Source organism: Hyaena hyaena, unplaced genomic scaffold, assembly GCF_003009895.1.
Source record: "Hyaena hyaena isolate Hyena2069 unplaced genomic scaffold, ASM300989v1 scaffold_43, whole genome shotgun sequence".
Classification (NCBI taxonomy): Eukaryota; Metazoa; Chordata; class Mammalia; order Carnivora; family Hyaenidae; genus Hyaena; species Hyaena hyaena.
In genome coordinates, this window is record NW_024080675.1 from 1,886,798 (window position 1) to 1,905,185 (window position 18,388).

The 18,388-nt window shown below is 38.2% G+C and overlaps 1 protein-coding gene and 1 non-coding gene across 3 annotated transcripts in view; one reads left to right on the forward strand and one right to left on the reverse strand.

Moving 5' to 3' along the window:
• The window catches only part of KCNH1 (potassium voltage-gated channel subfamily H member 1), a 393,338-nt gene that overhangs the window by 98,753 nt on the left and 276,197 nt on the right, over positions 1-18,388 (forward strand). The window lies entirely within an intron of this gene.
• Positions 16,833-16,939, reverse strand: LOC120230545. The gene has a single exon (XR_005528071.1). It is a non-coding gene; the product is annotated as a U6 spliceosomal RNA (small nuclear RNA).

Here is an 18,388-nt window from a genome sequence, read left to right on the forward strand (position 1 = left end):
CACGTATAGGAGGATTAGGAGGAACTTAACTGAGGAACAAGAGGGAGAAGAAGGGGGGAAATGGTGGGGGAAAGGGAGAGAGGCAAACCATGAGAGACTCTTGAATGCTGACAAAAACTGAGGACTGATGGATGAGGGGGGAGGGGGGATGGGCATGGAGGAGGGCACTTGTGGGGATGAGCACTGGGTTTTATGTGGAAACTAATTTGACAATAAACTATTTGTAAAATAAAAATTTTTTTTGAATCACATTTACTATGCTCCAGAGAGGCAAGGTATGCAAACAAACCAGAACAAAGTGTTGTTCCCTTTGCTCTTCATGCATTGCTCTGTGACATACATCTCTTTATACTGTAGTGGTGATGATAATTATACCATGAAAATAGCTCCTGTTTATTGGGCACTCAATACATGTGGGGCATGTGCTGGCTAAGAGCTTGATGCTTATCTAATTTTGTTTTATTTTCACAATTCAATGAAGAAGACTTACTTCCATTTTATAAGAGATGAGATTGAGGCTTAGAGTGGCAGTATTAGGAAGGACTTGAAACTTTGGTGTTCCCCCTGCCCCAACTTCTTACATATTCTAAATACACCTGACAGGTTAGGTTAGTGAATGCAGGGATGCCCAAGTGTTTGCAGAGTGCTCTGAGAACCCAAGGGAGGGGTTGTTAAATGGACATGATGGGAGACTTCATGGAGGAGCTGATGGGCCATACCTGGAGGGAGTAGGCTTGTTTTGACACATGACACTGTGACCAGAGTCTCCTGACTGCCACAGCTGGAATGATTCAGGACTTCAGTGTTATAACGTCTCTGGGTGGTTTGGGTGGGGCTTAGCATATTTTTGGTAATTGTTGACATGGCTGTGCTAATATTGATAATAGTCTGCCTTGAGCCACAGTTTACAAAGTGGAGTTTAAAATGTGGAAAACATATAAAAAGGTTTACATTTTACAACTTTTCAGAGGAAACACAGGTGGAAAGAGAAGGATCCCGGTATAAAAGATGGTTATTTTAAAGGACTGCCTTGGGTTTGTTGAGGGTCACCTGAAGAAACATGTCCTGAAGCTGATCCTTTTCTAAGAGGAGTTAGGAGTGCCAAAGTGTAGGAAGTTTTAAGCAGAGGAAAACTAGGATCAGGAGACAGGCGTGAAGAGGGACCCTCCAGCATGAACGAGTAGCATAGCCAAGGCCTGGAGGTAGGTCAGGGTGCAAGGAGCTGCCCTGTAGGGACTGGAACATAGTGTGGGAGGCAGCAAGTGGGAGATGAGGCTTGAAAGGTGGGATTGTGGGGGCGCCTTGGTGGCTCGGTTGGTTGGGCGACCAGCTTGATTTCAGCTCAGATCATGATCTCATAGTTCATGAGTTAAAGGCCCATGTTGGGCTCTGCATTGATGGCCTAGAGCCTGCTTAGGATTCTTTATCTCCCTCTCTCTCCGCCCTTCCCCTTCTCGCTCATTCATTTTCTCTCTCTCTCTCAAAAGATTTAAATAAATTAAAAAAAAAAAAAGAAAGGTAGGATTGTAGAGGCTTTGAATTTGAGGTACCCTTCTGATGGAGGTATACACATCCTCGACCTTAACTCCAGTGTAGGGGATTAATTTTATATCCCCTTCTCCAGTAGGGACCAAAGGAAGGGCCTTTGGGGAGCATCCCACATGGTTATCTTACCTGTTTTCCCATAATCTCTGTTGGTATAACAAAGTATATATTGTCTAGGTTATTGTGGAGTTCTGAAGAAGCTCCAGGAACTCCATATTGTAAGGCTTTAGCAGCGTACATTTTTTCCATATGAAGTGTCATTTTTGATTCTCACCATCAGAATGGATGGAATATCACTCTTGGGTCCAATAACAGTTGTCATTTATTGAATTCCTAAAATGTATTCCCACTGTGTCAGTGCTTCACGAACATTTATCACAGAATCCCCACAACTGTGCAAGGTAGTTGTCATTTTTTTGGTTTGGCTGATGAGGAAGCCAAAGTTTAGAAAGCTTAAATAACTTACTCTTTCATAGAGCCCCATCCTGAGGTTTAGAAACCAGACTTGTCTTATTGCTGAGTCCATGTTCTTTCCACCAAGCTCTGCTACCACTTCTGTCTTCCTGATGGAGGACCTAGGGTCCAGAGGGGGTGTCTTGCCCAAGGCATACTTGGAATGGTGAGACAGTAGCTTGTCCAGGTTACTGGGAGTCTTTTCTTGACCTGTGAGCACGCTGCTAGCTACCAGATGCCCCTAGTATAATGCTTAGTATAACGCTTAGTATAACGTGAGCTACCGACCAGCTGGCCCCTCTGGAGTGTTGTAATATTCACTCTTCTCCATTTGTTTAAGGATACACGGTCTTCCCTCCCTCAGTAGTGAGGACTCAAAGCTCCTTCTTAGTGTTGACAGCTTAGTCTTTATACCGTCTTCTCATATTTACAAATGTATTCACCCATACTTGGTGTGTAAACCTCCAGAAACAGCCTGTTTATAAAGGGTCCTTTGACAAGGCTGTAGCTCGAGCCTGATTTGGGGGTGCTGCTATATAATTAGTTACAGGTTGGCATTAGCTAAATTGAATATAATCCATCATGCTTATTAGATGTGGTAGGGGAGATGTGCACCCTGAAGGATCAGCAGGAAAGACACATTAAATATAAATAAGCTGAGTATTTTCCCAGGCAGCTGGATATACAGAGTGGGGCCATGTGTTTACAACACAGCAGCTTTTCTGCAATGGCAGGGAAGAAATAGTGGGGGCTGGGGAAGAGAAAGCACTTAGAAGCTTTGAAAGTAAATTGAGCCAGTTACAAAGTACCTCTTATAAAAATTAAACAGTAAAATGTGAGAGTGGAAAACAGAATAAGTGATTCTTCAGGTAATTACCAAAGATTTCTCAGGTAGGATGGAGATTTCTCCAGGCACAGGTATTGTGACACCTACAGGCTCTCCTGGTCACCCAGTGGTTTTCACAGCATCTGGGCACTCTGGCTGTTTTCAGTTGCCTGAAGAGCTACATATAACATACTCTACATTCCAGTTAGTTTGCAGCTCTTTTTGTTTTTGTTTCTTAACATCAAAACAAACCTTTATTAATAGCCTCATTTTAAGAGGCACTAGGGCATATGATGTCTCTGGCTTGGTTCAGTCCATATTTTGGAGGATGTGCCCTAGAAGGCAGCACTGTTGTAACTGGCTACCTAAATGCCAAAATCAATGCAATATTTAAATACCCAAATGGATTGGTTCTAATATTGGGTTTGTTTGTATATTTCCCAGCAGGGCAGCAAATCTCAGCTCATAGCTAATAATAAGAAAATTCAAAGACTGGTTTTGATGTGTATTTCCCTTTTTATTTTTTAAGTTTATTTTTATTATTTGTTTTGAGAGAGAGCAAGCACAAGTGGGGGAGGGGCAGAGAGAGAGAGGGAGAGGAAGAATGAGAAGCAGGCTCTGTGCACTGTCAGCACAGAGCCCAACATGGGGCTTAATTTCATGAATAGTGAGATCATGACTTGAGCTAAAATCTAGCTGAGCTTAACCAGCTGAGCCACTCAGGTGCCCCTTTATGTGTATTTATGATCGCAGAATGAAGACTTGGTGTATTTTACCTTTATTTTTCTTCATAAACATATTGGACGTTCATCAAAAAATTCACCCACAGCACAAGCTAACATCTGTAAGAGTCCTGACTTTAGTAGGGTATGGCCTTTGTGTGGGGGCAGGTGCATTGAAAAAACACAAAGCTTGGCACAAACTACATTTTCTTTTACCACTGGTGGGCTGGTCCATGATCACAGGGGCACTGACAGAGGATGTGAAAGTGTCATTGTTTGATCCAGCTCATTCCTGGAAAAGCTACCTTTTCCAGTAATACCATTCTTTTAAAAAAGAAAAAAAAAAAAAAGGAAAGAAACAGAGCTACCTAGTTTTCATTTCCTATTGGACACCTGGCCATACTTATTCTGTTTCTCTGCTCATTGTAGCTCAAACCTAAGGACGTGCATTGACCATCTCTTATTTTCATCCTGCTAAGCATGTCAGTCTCCAGGGCATGATAGAGACACACGCAGCTAGTTAGGCAGCGCTGCCATTGCAGTGAAGGACATTTTCTTGCTTTATTGAATGTTGTCAAGTCTAATATTGAGCAGGCAGCACAATGTAAAGCATAGCTTCCATTTTATTTTGGTTTCCTTCTAGAGTAAGAATCGGATTGTCTTGGTTTTCACTCTACTAGAACATGGGCACTGCTTCCCTGCTGAAATTCATATATTCAACAGAAATATTTGTGTAGAGGGCTTATAGGTCTTTTGTTTTCATGGAATCTACTCCACATTAATCATTTTGATCATTTATTATGTCTTGGAGGCAGCACTTTCAGATGTGTTACTTCTAAATATTTATCCCGTGATCAGGAGGTGGATTTCCCAGGTGATAGCTGATTACGATAAAGCTGGCTTGCATTGCTGTGCTTAGTTTATTTTAATTTCATCTGAATTTTTAAACAGTTCTCAGCCTATCTTGCAATAATGAAACTTTTATTACTTTTCACATCCTTTTCCTGTCTGTTACTTAATTCTGTTCTCAACAACCTTATGTGGATGTTGAGAATTTTATGGAAAAGTAGGACAGAGGTCGGGAGCGATGTACTTATTCAAAGTCTTATGGCTGGTGGAACTGAAGATCAGATTTCCTGACCCCTAGACCAGTTCTCTAATTCTTGCCTTACTGATTCCTGAGATTTTCTTTGTGGTTAATATGAACTTTGTTTTAGACCTCTTCTTTTGAACTGTACCTCCTCTCCAACCTGCACACCAGACTTCTACACATTTGCACATGCATCTGTCCACACATACGGGTTCCCATTTGCCTTTGCTCCCCCATCTGACCTCGAAATTTTGAGTTCTTTACTGTGTCCCCAAACAGTCTTCACTCTAGAGCTAAATGGGAAATGGAAGAGGATGTTGGAGTAAAGGGAATAATTCTGGCATGGGGGGAAAAGCTCAGGAAGTTTCCTGGCATCCTTTGTTTGAGTCACTGGAAAGCTGGCCCCATTTCTGCTTCGCTTTGACAGTATCAATGGACTTTGCGCAATTTGAAAATAATTGGAGAGAAGGGGAACCTGGTTTCAGATTATGCTATTTCTAACAGAGGGAGTATTTATAGCTAGAAAGCTGAGAGATTTTTATATTGAAGAAAATTCCCCTGTATTAAGGACCTGATTCCCCTGGGGCAGACACACAGTCATTCTTACTCAATCATTTAGAAAGCCAAACCCTGGCTTTTTTTTTTTTTTTTTTTTTCTCATGCTGGTGATTTTCTTCATATAGCTATGGTATGATAAAGGATGATTCATTTTTGTTGTTATTTCTTCTGTGACTCATTCATGGACTGAGGAGTCCTTTGCACTAGTTGTAGTTCCTGCAGTGATGATATCTCTAAAACTCAGCTTTCTTTTGTGCAGTCAGGTCCCTGGCATACCAGCCCAACACGGTCAACGTGTAGAATAAGACATGGATTAGACTCCCTGCCTGTTTCCACCTGGTCTAGATTTGCTGTAAGCACTGTCTGCCTGGATGGAGAAGAGTCCTGAGTGGCCTTATCTGAGTGGCTATAGTATATGTTACCCCATTCATGAAAAGGATTTTATCCAGAAAGCCAAAGGATTACTTAGAGAAAAGGATAAGAGTTCCTATTATGGGATATTCATGGAGCTTTCTTCTTGGTTTCAAAATACCTGATGAAGATTTTAAAAGTTGTCATGGTGGAAAATGCATAAGTTCTGGAGCCAGTGGACCAGAGTAACATTTATAACTAAGCCTCCATTATATTCATATGTGAAATGTAGGTAGCAATGTCTCATCATATATATACATACACATATATTGTACATGTATACTGTATCCACACACGCACACTTGCATGTACATATAAACACACACACACACACAATTATGTAATACATTGTAATGACTGTTCTCAAGCTTCTTATCTTGTTGCTTCTTAATATATATATTGGGTGGTATTACCCTACATAGAATTTAAGATCAGAGTAGAGAACTAGATGGATTCTCTGTGCCTATTAATGCTTATATCTTTATCAAGACTAGACAATTCAGCTACAATAGGCAATTTCTTTCAGTCTTGGATTGTATCATAAGACAGGCCATACTATTCTTTTCCTTTCTCTGAGCTTCCTGCTGACCCACTATTTGTACAAGCTGTTTCTATGTTATCTTTTATCAGTATGCTTTTGTAGAGATGTTGGACTCTCAACAACTGGCTACCTATAACTCACATGTTGGCATGGGTTTGTTATGGGAAGATTACTTGAGGGGCGCCCGGGTGGCTTAGTCGGTTAAGCGTCCGACTTTCGCTCAGGTCATGATCTCGCGGTTTGTGGATTCGAGCCCTGCGTCGGGCTCTGTGCTGACTGCCAGCTCAGAGTCTGGAGCCTGTTTCAGTCTGTGACTCCCTGTCTCTCTGACCCTCTCCTGCTCACGCTGTCTCTCTCTCTCTCCTAGAAATAAATAAAACATTAAAAAAAAAAAAAAAGCATGGGAAGATTACTTGAGATAACAAGCCCTATTAGTGGTTAGATTCATATGAGCACCAATTATAGAAGGTGATCTTTTCCAGCCTATATCCCTCAGCCAGTCCTGTCCATATGGCTACCTTGGCATGCCTTGACTGCATTCTGGGGACCAGGTTTACTTTTGAGCTCATGTGCCTTGTCTAGACTCCAATTTCAGGCTGTACTTATTTAGCAGTTGTTTTGGACAAAGCCTGGATTAAAGCTTGCCAACCATGAAGGAAGCCATTTCAAGGGTAATTGAGATGGAAGAGATGGACAGAGGACAGAGCATATTTATTCCAAATTCTTGAAATAATTTAGCATTTTGTGATATGTTATTATTGGTGCCAGATTAAAAATTAGTTTATTAATAAGTGTTCTGCCAGAACCTCTTCATGTTACTTTGTCAGAAGCTAAAGATAGTACAATAAATATAATAAAACTACATTATGTTAATTTGGATCTCATTAATATGGTCTCCTGTTAGCATTAATTTTCTGTTAAAATAATTTAATTCATTAAACACTAAATGAATGGCTTGTTTACTCAAGAAAATTACTGTGTATAGAGTAGGCTGGGAGATGGGAGGGTTAGTTGAGAAGCCACTATAACTGGATTTAGTAGAGTGTAACTGGGCAATTTTCTCAGGCTTGAAGCACCGGGAAACACTCTAGAGCTCGATTTAAAAGCTTCTGAGGAAAAACTATAAAAACAATATAAGAAAAATAATTGAGGTTAATACATCAAATTTATAGGCAAAAGTTTAACATCTAATACATTCACAGAAATGAGAGAAATATCAAGATGAGTGGGAGAAAAACAGAAGAATGGAAAATTCGGTGGGAAATATAAACAAACAAGAACATGTTTGAATTTCTAATAATTAAAAATGGTAAATGAAAAAATAATAAGAAATTTAAAATATGGACTAGCAATGCTTAAATGAGGAAGTTGTCACATCTTCTCCCTAGAAAGTAACTCTAAAGCTTGATGAAATTGGTGGAAATAACAATTTCAGTACTCTAGAAATTGACCTAAGTTATATAATAGTCTGAGAAACATTTATACATAAAACCCGCCACAGAACTTCAGGTAACAACAGTGGCAGTGTGTGGTCTCTTTGCTTGGGGCACCTGCTATATCCCCCTTCCCCCTGCTGCTCAGTTCACATGGAGATTCTGCCCTGGAAGGCAGGCTATGAGGACCAGCAGGTTTATAGCTGCAGTCAGAGGGGGTTCACTTGATTTGGTGCTGCTCATGATGCCCACACCTACCAGCGTTGTTAGTGCAAGTGACAATCTCTGTGGTAGGTTAAACGGGGAAGGCCACTATGTCTAGTACGAGAGCTTGAGGTTCCAGTTGTGATTAGTGCAAAATGTTCCCAACTGAGATGCAGCAAAGACCAGAGAGGGCCCAACCTACCCACATACTTCTGGACAACCTTGAGGCTGTTTGCACATGCAGAGAAGACACTAAAAGCCCCAGCAGAAAACAAATACTAGGCAGATTTAAAATAGCTTGAATTTTTAAAAATGTAATTTATTGTTAAATTGGCTAACACACAATATGTACAGTGTGCTCTTGGTTTTGGGGGTTTTGGAGGTAGATTCCCATAGTTCATTGCTTACATACACCCAGTGCTCATCTCAACAAGTGCCCTCCTCAATGCTCATCGCCCATTTCCCCCTCTCCCCCACCCCCATAAACCCTCAGTTTGTTCTCTGTATTTAACAGTCTTTTATGGTTTGCCTCCCTCCCTCTCTGTTTATAACTATTTTTTCCCTTCCCTTCTCCTACGGTCTTCTGTTAAGTTTCTCAAACTTCATATATGAGTGAAAATGTATGTTATATGTCTTTGTCTGACTGATTTATTTCACTTAGCCCTCCTACTTACATATAGGTTCATTGGCAGAGGATGGAAGCTTTATGGGCTTGAAGTGTTTGATCCCATTCTCTGACTAACTGCCAAAACTGTGTAGACACAAGAGTGAACACTAAGAGTCCAGGCTTAAAAATAAAAACAAGAATAATGATAGTTAAGAAACAAAACTCATCTGAGACATCATGAGTATATACAGCGAGGAAGATAGATTTCAAAGATTTACCTGAGGCAAGTTACTAAACAAACAATCAACAATAACCTACTCTGATTATATTATCTATAATGTGCTATTTTCAACAGAACATGATGAGGCATACAAAGAAATGGTAAAGTGTGATCCATACTCAGGAAAAAAACAATGAACAGTTGGTAGAAACTTCCTCTCAGTGTCTCTAGGTACTGGGTTTAGCAGACCAAGACTTCAAAGTAGGTATAGACATGTTCAAAGAAGTAAACAGAGCTATATTTAAAGAATTAAAGGATAGTATGACAACAATGACTCAACAAGTAAAGAGCCAGGAATTATAAAACAGAATTAAATCAGAATCCTGGAGTTGAAAAGTATAACTGAAATAAAAAAGTTACTGGAGGGACTAAGCAGCAGATTTAAGATGGCAGAAGAAAAAGTAAGTGAATTTGAAGATAGGTGAAGAGAAATTACCTAATCTGAACAGAGAGAAAAGAGAAAAAAATGATGAAGAAAAATGAATGTGACAAAAGACAAAATAAAAATTAAAAAAAGTGAAAATCATGGAAGTTACAAGAGAAAATTACTAATACACTCATTGACACAATTAAAGTTAGAATTCTCATTGAAACAATGGAGGCCAGAAGTAATGAAATGACATATTCATTGTTCAACCAAATTTAATGAAGAATCCTGTATCCAGGAATCCTATATCATTTCCTTTCTGAAGGACTTCATTTAGTATGTCTTGAAAAGCATGTGTGCTAGCAGCCAGTCCTCCCAGTCTTTGTTTATTGGGAACATCTTTATTTTATATATGTGAAGGACAGTTTTGATGGATATAGGATGCCTAGGTGGCTCAGTTGGTTAAGCATTCAGTTCTTGATTTTGGTTCAAGTCATGATCTCACAGTCATGAGATCAAGGCCTGTATTGCACTCCATGCTGAGCGTGGAGCCTGCTTCAGATTCTCTCTCTCCCTCTGCATCAGTGCAGATCTGGATGCAGGCTTGCACCCATGAACTTTGAGATCATGACTTGACCTGAGATCAAGAGTCAGACACTTGGCCTACCTAGCCACCCAGGTGCTCCATCAAATGGTGTGGCCACTTTTAAAATAATTGGGCAGTTTCTAAAAAGCTAAACATAAATTTCCCATGCAACTGAGAAATTTCACTCCTAGGTATCTACCTATGGTATATGAAAGTGTATGTTCACACACAAAAAATGTATGCAAATGTTCATGGTAGCATTTTTCATCATGACGGAAAACCTGGAGACCACCCAAATGTCCAGCTGGTGAATGAATACATTTTTGGAGGATATTGGAAATGTACTAAATGCTGGATTATGGTGATGCTTGCACAGCCTTATAAATGTACTACTGGTCATTAGACTGCACACTTACCCAAAATGGTGCTGATTTCTTGGGAGATTGTGGTGAAAGTGGGAAAGTCATGTTATGAAAATTGTTGTTGACTCTTTGGGAAAGTAATGTAGCAATAGATGGTATGAAAAAAACACATTAATGTAAACGTTTGGACTTCACTCTCTTAGAAATGTTTATTTGGAATAATTCAAAGGGAGAAAAATATCCCATGAGCATGGAATGCTCGGTGAAGCATTCTTTCTAAACATGTAACACTAGAAACAACCAGTAGTTTCATAATAGGGAAATAGTTAATACATCATTTAGATGAAATATGATGTTTTATTTTAAAAATAGCTATGATTGATATGAATAGATATGTATAGTATTCTAATAATCAAAGAAAATAGTCTTTAAAATTATGTTTGCTATAATTAAATTGTGTAAAGTTATGTACACCAGGCCCATACTGGAAGGGAATGTTAACTGTGTGAGGTTGACTCTTTTTACCTTTTTAAAAATTCCATTACTCTTGCTGTAAAATTGTCAAAGCAAATCAAATATGATTTGATTTGTCAAAGCAAATCAAATCAACCATGAGGGGAAAAAATAGTGACAAGTGGTATTGGAGACATTTAAATGTGAATAGAAAAGGACAGATGGATGGATGATGGATGGATGGATGGATGATGGATGGTTAGGAGTTTTATAGATTCATTTGGCATGATTTGGTGATTGGTTAGAATATGGGGTTGGGAGAGAAAAGAATCTCTGTGGTCAACAAATTTCTATCTTGGAAGATGGTGATTCTGTTAATAGAAAGAGAAAATAGGTCTAGGGGTCACAGGCAAAGGCAGTAATCTTATGTTTTATTATGTTATTTAGCATGCACATGAAATAAAGTTATTTAGTTAATATTATTTCCCTTTTAGATGTTGAGATTGGAGTGACACTGTGATTTCCAGGTTGAGATATCTAAATGTCAGACAGAATGAAATGGGTATATAGAAATTGGGAAGGAAGTTGGACTAAAAGGGTAGATGTGGAGACCATATGCACATGGGTGCTAGAGCCTGAGGATGTCATGAAAGTTGATGGCTAGGCATCACTGTGACATGCTAGAGAGCACATGTCAATAGATGATGGTGCCTCGTGTCAAGGGATAGAGGACTAAGTAGATAGGAGGCAGCCAGACAGTATAACTGTTCTTAGGAGACATTTGGCAGTGAACAGGAGGAGAGAGATGAGACAAAACTCAAGTCATAGCCAGACTGTAGAATTTGTTCCATGGGTCTTCCTGAAGATTTTACGGTGAAAGTGCTTGAAGAACCACCTAGACTCAATGTACTTTAGCCTTCCATTGACTTTAATGCACTTTGCCTGGTAGATACAGACCTTTCCCAGTGAGGTAAACACAAATTCATGAAATGGTTGTTGCCCTAATGATAATTTTCTACTGCAGTGAGAAAAGAATTTAAAAAAAATCAATTTCTCATTTTACTGACTCTTTCAATGACTGTCTTCACCAGAAAACAAACTAGCTTGCCAGTTTTGACAGATTTTTTGTTAAAAGCAGGGTTTTTCTTTTCTTTTCTCCCAGTGTATAAATAAGCTTTTTTAAAAAGTAACTTTACGGCAGCTGAAAATCATTAAAGAGATGGAGGGTTTTCTAGATGAGGAGCGACAAAAAGATCACAACTGCTTGGTCTGGAAATTAGAAAAGTGGAGCAGGACAGAATCAGAGTCTAAATTGACAAAAGCTATGAGAAAATAAAATGGTCTATACATCTCGGACCCAAAATGAGAGGCAGTCTTCTGATACTACCTACCTCATGGGGTCTTTGCTAGTGGTAAGTGATACTGTACATAAAAATGCTTTGTAATCGATCAAGCACTATTCAAAAATGATGTTATTATTAGAACTTTGTGGGTGGTGTTTTGGAAAAATAGTAGAAAAAAGTCTCTGCTTTGTAGCTGGGGAGGCAGCATGAGCCCATGGAGTATAAACAGAATTCCTACATGAGGTCACAGGCATTTTCACCTGAGTGGATGTTTAAGTGGGTCTTCTCTGTGTGTTCTCTTGACCCTGAAGTTGAACCACTATGTGCTCCTTATCATATCTATTTGTTAAAGACCCACTAATGGATTGGGTGGACACCAAACCCACCATTTACCTCAGTATATTATACAGCATTTTAAAGCTCCTTTAAGTTATAAAATATTATATACTAGAAAATAATTATAAAATGTGTAAATATTTAACAACTTGCTCTCTAGAAGAAACATCCTGATTTATAGAGGTTACTAATTTCTATGGTACAAATACTTCCTACATAACTGATTTCAGGCTACCAACCTGAGGTCGCTGAATGTCACCTGGGAATAGATGCACAGTGGCATATCATTATATAATATTTTCATGAGCCTAACAGAATAAAAGTAAATGACCTTGAGAACATGGATAATAGTAAAGTGGGATAAAAATAGAAACTAACGTATCTGATATTTATTACCTTTGCTTTAAATGTAATTCATTTAGCTTTAAATTTATATAATTTTATTTTAAAAATGTTTTAGTGTTTATTTATTTTTGAGAGAGAGAGAATGAGTCAGAGAGAGGCAGAGAGAGAAGGAGACACAGAATCTGAAGGAGGCTCCAGGCTCTGAGCTGTCTGCACAGAGCCCAACGCAGGCCTTGAACTCACAGACGAGATCATGACATGAGCTGAAGTCGGATGCTTAATGGACTAAGCCACCCAGGTGCCTCTAATTTTAATAATAGCTGTGTTTAAGAACTCACTCTCAAAATTCCTGAAAATTTAATAATTGCTCACTGGAGCTGGTGTGAGTTGGCTCAAGTATACAATATTATGAATAACTTATGGGTCATAGATCAGAAAACATTTAGGCCTATTAGATGGTTAAAAATACCATATATCAAAACTTGTAGAATGAAGCTAAGATACTGATTTGATGACAATTTAAAATATTAAATGGTTCTATTAGTAAATAGGAAAGATTAAAAAATAATGAAGTAAGCACTCAAGATAGCAAAAAACAACTGAATAAATCTTTAAAAAGTAGAAAGAAGATATAAAGATAAAAGCAGAAATATTAGAAAATGTACACAAAGGCAAGATCATTTATGTCAAAAGTTGGTTCTTTGAAGAGACACAAAAAATTGACAAAACTTTGCTGAGATTAATCCAGAAAATAATTGGAATGGTATAGTTTGATGCAGGACAGACAAATTGATGGAACTAAATAAACGGAGGCCCACATATCCGGGAATCTGGTAATGAACAAAGGTGGCATTGCATGGTCCTGGGGAAATAAGTGGTTCTTGGATATTTGATTATTTGTATGGGTAAAATGATAGTGGTTCTTTTCCTTACACCACACATAAACTCCAGATAAATTGTTGACTTCACTGTGAAGGGCAAAACTTTTAGAAGAGAATCTAGGAAAACCCCTATGTCCTTTGATAGTAAAGGGTTTGTTAATGCAGTTACCAAAAAGGCTAACCTTAAAAGTTTGATGTGTTTGACCATAATAATTAAGAATCTTTGTTTGGCAAAGATAGCATGAGAAAAGACAAGGTACTAGTTCAGAGAAGATATTTCCAAAACATATAATCATTAAAGTATAAATTCCCAGTATACGTATTTTTTAAAATTCAGCAAAGCAATAAGATAATGGTAAAAATGCCTAGTGAAATCAATAGGAAAAACACATGAGTAGACATTACAGAGAAGAGGAAACACGAATGGTCAACAACATAGGAAGAGATGCTCTGCCTCATTTTTATGAAAGAAATAAATATAACACTGCAAGAAGATCCTTTTATGTACTCAGTAGCTCACAAAATTTAAGATGTCTTATAACATCAAGTGGCAAGTAATGTGATGGGACAGTATAAAATCCAGCAGTCCTACTCCTAAAATCCTAGAATCCCTAGACTCTCCTGCAAAGATTCGTTATGAAACATGTTCAGAAACATTGTTTCTTAAAAATCTGAGACAACACAAATCTCCATCATTGGGAAAATAGGTAAAGATGTTGTGGTACATTTACCCCATGGGGTGTTCTTGGTAAAAATGAATAAACTTCAGTTATTTATAAGCAGTAGCATACCTGAATCTTAAAAATATAATGTTTAGCAAAATCTAATAAAAACTCAGGAGGAATGCACAAGGTGTATTTATTATGTTTATAATACTCAAGAACTCAAAACCAAGTGACATAGTTACTCAAAGCAAAGCTCAAGCAAAACTAAGTAACATATTATTTAGGGCTCCATATACTTGTTAAAAGTGGAGAGAGAGCAAAAGTTAGCAAGAATCAGCCCTAGCATAAACACTGCTCTGGTCTAACAAATGTTAAAAGCCAAGACCTGAACAGATCAAGAATATTTAAGTAATGTAGTTGTGTCTTAGAACAAAGCCTAATAATATTTATAGGTATACAAAAATATCCAGCATCCAGTGAGGTGAATTCACAATGTCTGGCATAAAATAAAAAATTACCAGTCATCCAAGGAAATGGGGAAATAATCAATCAAAACTAACCCAGAAATGATACAGAGGACAAAATTAGCAGACAAAGCATGAAAGCAGTTAGTATAATTGTATTCCGTATGTTCAAGAAACAAGAGAAAATACTTAGAATATTAAGCAGATCATGAAAGAAAAAGACCCACATCGAACTTCTAGAGATGAAAACTGATGTGGAAAATGTTGGGGTTTAGAGCCAATGCCTCCAAAGAATTTGGAGAATTCCAAAGAATTTGAAGTGAAAAGCTTCAAAGAATTCTTGAGAAGTCTTTGGTGCAAAAAGGTGGTTTTATTAAAGCACTAGGACAGGACCTATGGGCAGAGCTGCACTGGGGGTGTCAAGAGTGACTGATTATACACCTTCAGGTTGGAGGAAGGGGATAGGAATAGTGTAAGTCTCTAAGATATTTTTGAAACAAGGTTTCCAGGAATTTGAGAAGCTACTTCCTGTTAGGAAAAGATCATTTATTACTGCTTAGTAAAAACTCAGTCATGAGACCCTTCAGATGTGAATCAGGGGGCTATAAGCTTGAAGTCTGACTCAACATATATCGTGTGTGTGTGTGTGTGTGTGTGTGTGTGTGTGTGTGTGTGTGTTAGCAATAAAGAAGTTTCAAAAGGAATTTATGTTAAAGTAGACTTATAGGATCCTGTGAGGGGGCATGTCAGGATAATGTTAAGCGAAGATTCACTTTTGCTCTTAGCAAAGTGTCATCATCAAAGCAGCTGAGCTCCTAGAGGAAGATCACTCTGCCTGTTTCAAAGACTTGTCAATGGACTGTAAGTTGTAAGGAAATTTAATTTGTTCTTTTGGTTTGTTTCCCACATCAAAAACTACTATATCTGAAGTGGAAAATAATGTTGGATGGGCTTCACAGTAGATTAGACATTATAGAAGAAAAGATTCATCATCTTAAGGACATTCTAATAGAAGTTATCTATAATGAAACACAGACAGGAAAAAAAAACACTGAAAAAAATTTTTTGCTTTTGAAAGATGCTGTTGAGGGGCGCCTGGGTGGCTTAGTCGGTTAAGCGTCCGACTTTCGCTTAGGTCATGATCTCGTGGTTCGTGGGTTCGAGCCCAGCGTCGGGCTCTGTGCTGACTGCCAGCTCAGAGCCTGGAGCCTGTTTCAGAGTCTGTGTCTCCCTCTGTCTCTGACCCTCCCCTGCTCGTGCTGTCTCTCTCTCTCTCCTAGAAATAAATAAAAAAATATATTAAAAAAAAAAAAAGAAAGATGCTGTTGAGAGAATGAAAAGACAAGCCACATATGGGGAAGACGTTTTTGCAATTTGCATATCTAATAAGGGATTTGTGCCAAAATATAGAAAGAGCTCTTAAAACTCAAAAATAAGAAAACACCCAATACATGCGTGCAAAAGATTTTAAGACACTTGGTCAGAGCACACATAAAGATGGCAAATTATCATATGAAAAGGTGCTCAGCATCATTAATTATCAGGAAAGGCAACTAAAAGTGCAGTGAGTTATCACTACACATCTAGAATGGCTAAAGTTAGAGACTGACCATACCAAGTATTGATGAGGGTGTGGAGGGACTGAAACTCTCAGACACTGCTGGTAGGTATATAAATTAGAACAGTCATTTTGGAAACTAGTTTGGAGGTTTCTTAACAGGTTAAATGTATACCTTTTATGTGGACCAACTATTTGACTTTCACTTCCAAAGAGAAAAGGTAGCATATAACCATGTAAAGACTTGTACACAAATCTTTTTGTTAGCTTTGCATTTTATTTAATTGGACAATCCTAAAATCCATGGACAGGTCATGCATTAGCAAATTGTGGTACATTCATGCAATAGAATACTACTGGGGTGATGAATATGTTCATTATCTTGATTACGGTGATGGTTTGATGGTTATGCAAAAATTGCCAATTATGCATCAGTAAATCTTTGTGTATTTCAAGTGAATAAATAATCCAAAATTTATGAAGTCATTACCTCTGGAGAAGGTTGGGAAGGAGTCCACAGGTGGATGCAACAGAATTGGTAATGTTGCAGTTTTTTTTTATGGATGTACATAACTTTTATTATTTTAATATGTATTTAGATTTCTTCGAGATAGCATTCAATACAACTATTTTATCTTTTTGTGAGAGTTATATTACATCTAACAGAAAAATAATATATTGGATAACAATATTTGTAAAAACTGATCTTTGTGGATGTCTGATTTGTACCCCATAATATCTATTTTTTCAATCTTGTAAGATAAATTCTTTTTGATGGCATTATTATAGATATGTACTAGCAAAAAATATGGAATGCTTCATGAATTTGCATGTCATCCTTGCTCAGGGGCCATGCTAATCTTCTCTGTATCATTCCAATTTTAGTATATGTGATGCCGAAGCGAGCACAATGTTGCAGTTATTAGATTGGGTCTTAGGCTTGTTGTTTTTAATGTAACATATATATATGTATATATATAATAAATAGTTTTATGTATGTGAAAATTAAATAATAGATTTAACAAAATGCTATTGGTAGTGAAGATTATTCTTGGCAGAAAGAGGCTTTTAGGCTAAATTTTGAAGGCAAGAGAAAGCATGGCCCGAAAGGAAAACTGCTACTAGTATATCTGGAACCAAGAGTAGAGGTCAGTAGGAAGAGAGAAGACGTAGGAGGTTGACAGGTGTCAGGTTGGAGACAGACTTGAATGCCAACTGTGGGACTTGAACTTGTAGACGCTGGGAAGTCACTGAAGTATTTCACGCAGGCAGGAGATAGGAGATAGGATTAGAGTGTTAGAAAGAGTCCTACATTTCTCCCTAAGGAGACTAGATGGAAGGGGGTTGCACCAGAGCCAGGGAGACAAGCTGAAGTGCTGTTGGAGTAATCCATGCAAGAGGAGATGAACTCTGTGGAAACATAATGAAACAGAGGCATGCAACAGATTGCCAGAGAATTAGGAGAAGAACCAAGAGAGAGTTGGCAAAAAGCTGGGAGGGGAGAATTTTAAGAAAGACATGATTGCCAGAAGTAGTACATATTGCAAAGAGATCACATACATGAGGCTAAAAATCTCCTATTGGTAGACCTGATAGATGTCATATGGTGAGCTCAAGCGGAAATACTGAAGGTGGATGCCGGCTTGCCCTAGGTTCTGCATGACTGCTGAGGAAATAGAGACCTTGAGTGAGAACTTGAATTTCCAGAGACTAGTCTGACCCTGCAGGGAGGGAAAGACTTGTTTATATACAGAAGGAAATGGAGGTTGGAGATGGAAAAGTCATAATAAAGTTCCCTGACTTGGGGAATCCAGAGCAAAGTGGGAGGAAGGCTCAGCCTTGACATAAAGAAAACTCACTTTTTTTCTCTAAGCCTCTAGAATAAAGAAACGAAGGTGGTTCCTGCTATAGATATGAGTATAGATAGTAGGTGTGAGAGAAGGCATCTGAGGGAGTTGGTATTTGATAATTTTGACATTGGGTATAGAACTTTAGAATAGCTATAATAGCATATTAAAGAAACAAACAGACAAAACCACATAAAATTATCCCTATAGTTAGGGCCATTGCATATGGTTGTGTGGCTTATTGTACAAGACTAGAAGCACCAACATTCTCATAATAGTCTATGTGAATGGTACTCTGGAGGATTGCGAAGTAGGTGACCTGAACAACTGTACATGGTAGCCTTAGCTCTAAGCTAGACTGCGGTTGAAAACCGTAAGTTTATAGCAAGAACAATTGGTCCTGAGATTAGAAACTGTAAGTTTGTGGTAAGAATAGTTGGCATGTTTGTGTGATTTTTCTCTAAGAGTGAATCTTTAGGTTGATCCCAAATATCCAAGGTTCGTGCACATT